Source organism: Hyla sarda, chromosome 2, assembly GCF_029499605.1.
Source record: "Hyla sarda isolate aHylSar1 chromosome 2, aHylSar1.hap1, whole genome shotgun sequence".
Lineage (NCBI taxonomy): Eukaryota > Metazoa > Chordata > Amphibia > Anura > Hylidae > Hyla > Hyla sarda.
Window position 1 is genome coordinate 498,578,887 of NC_079190.1, and position 2,111 is coordinate 498,580,997.

Genomic DNA, 2,111 nt, shown 5'->3' on the forward strand with positions numbered 1-2,111 from the left:
ACCATCCGGTCTCTATGGTTGAGGTCCACTATCGGGTCTCTATGGTTGAGGTCTACTATTGTGTCTCTATGGTTGAGGTCCACTATCTGGCCTCTTGATCCAGTCCTGCACATGGATTGCATAGAGAAGGTCCCAGGAAGTTTTCCACTTTTCCCTTTCTATAATTCAGCCATGACCGGATACCTGCTGGTCAAATTTTCTGTATGCTGCTCAGTATCATCCATATAGTGTTGCCAATAGACCTCATTGTCCAGCTGTATCCTGAGATTAGAGGTACCACATATTACTGTTATATATATATATATATATATATATATATATATATATATATATATAAAATAATTTCTTTATGTGAACTATAATCAATGAGATGGCGAATGATTGTAACTTAATGTGAATTGAATAAAATAATTCAGAATTATGTTCAGATCCATTAAAAATATGACTGCTTTTTGTCATTTTTATTGTGACCAAGAGTTGTTTTGAAATTCTTCAAGGGACTCTCAAATCTTAATAGAAATAAATCAGTCATCCTTCATATTTAAAGGGGTACTCCGCTGCTCAGCGTTTGGAACAAACTGTTCCAATCGCTGGAGCTGGTGCCGGGAGCTCGTGACATCATAGCCCCACCCCCTCCTGATGTCACGCCCCGCCCCCTCAATGTAAGTCTATGGGAGGGGGCGTGACAGCCGTCACGCCCCCTCCCATAGACATGCATTGAGGGGACGGGGCATGACATCATGAGGGGGTGGAGCTATGACGTCACGAGCTCCCGGCGCCGGCTCCAGCGTTCGGAATAGTTCGTTCCAAACGCTGAGCAGTGGAGTACCCCTTTAAGGAAATAAAGCCGTCGGTAGCCATTTTATGGTTGGACTTTCAATTATTATTATTATTTTTTTTTTTTAAGAGCCGAGGCAAGTGCTCTCTATCACCCAAAGTGCAAGAAAAAGTGCAAACGTGTGACACTAAAAAAACATGCACAAAAGATGCAGTCTATCGCTAAGCCCTTATCCAACAGGAGAGAGGCCCCCCAACAAACCTACCCTTCACCTCCGGGCCAAAAGGCACCTGCAAGGATCCAGGTTCGATGCCCCTTTTCGCCAAAGCTACTAAGGGGCCGAAAATGCACCTGGCTTCAACCTAGGCGTTAACCAAGGTATCAGCCGAGGAGTCGTATACTGATAGCATCTTGACCAAAGCCAAGATGCCCAGGGGTTGCAGGGAGGTGAGGAACCTAATGGCCACACACACCTCCTCTAAACCGCCAGGAGGGACACCCAGAAGGGCTACCGCATGCTGCCAATCCTGTGTACAAAACAACATGTAAAAGTGGCACAGTGACAAAACACAAAAAATAAATAAGTGGATAAGTACAGATATACTGCCCGGTCATCCAGCCGGATCTATAAAAATTTCCCGGATCCTAGCCAGAATGGCGGGATACCAAGGGTGAGTGCCAAAGGTGAAGAGTAATGGTGCAGAGCTTTAACTCAGTGAGTTATAACACCCAGTGAGTTTCGGCACCTCAGGGTCACCACTCCCCGAGGCACAGAAGTACCTCGGCTCTACACCCCTCTACCTCATGGCGAGACCCGGAGGAAACAGGTCACATCAGGACAGCCGTTGAGCTGGTTGTGTGGCACCAGCCCCGGAACGCCCCGGTACACCTGCTCCTCCATGCAGCATCCATCCTACATCAATGGCAGAGACTAAACCACTGATAAGAACAGATACTACACTTGATCTTAGCCAAAAGGCCGAGAAGCGATTGGACTTTCAATGCTAGCCTTGTAGAATTGTTTTAGAATCTATCACTATTGAAGACATTAACCCAAAATACAAGAACACTTACCTCAGGGGTATATTATAAGGTAATGCAAGTGCGTAATGAAGTACCAATAGTAATATTGACCCCCGTATATATGGGCATAGTACTGTGTGAGCTCCAACAACCAAACAAACCAAAACAAGAAAAATAATGGAGTCACTCAATAAACCATAAAAATATATAATTTTTTTGACATAAGTTAAAATAACACAACAAAAAAGGGAGAGACAGTATCGAAAATACAGCGTCATCACCTGCACAAATGCTTGGGAAATAGATAATG

General features: G+C 44.5%; 1 non-coding gene across 1 annotated transcript; it reads right to left on the bottom strand.

Moving 5' to 3' along the window:
* Positions 1–1,576: 1,576 nt before the first annotated feature.
* LOC130359828 (U2 spliceosomal RNA) lies at positions 1,577–1,769 on the bottom strand. Its single transcript, XR_008890476.1, has one exon. It is a non-coding gene; the product is annotated as a U2 spliceosomal RNA (small nuclear RNA).
* Positions 1,770–2,111: the final 342 nt, after the last annotated feature.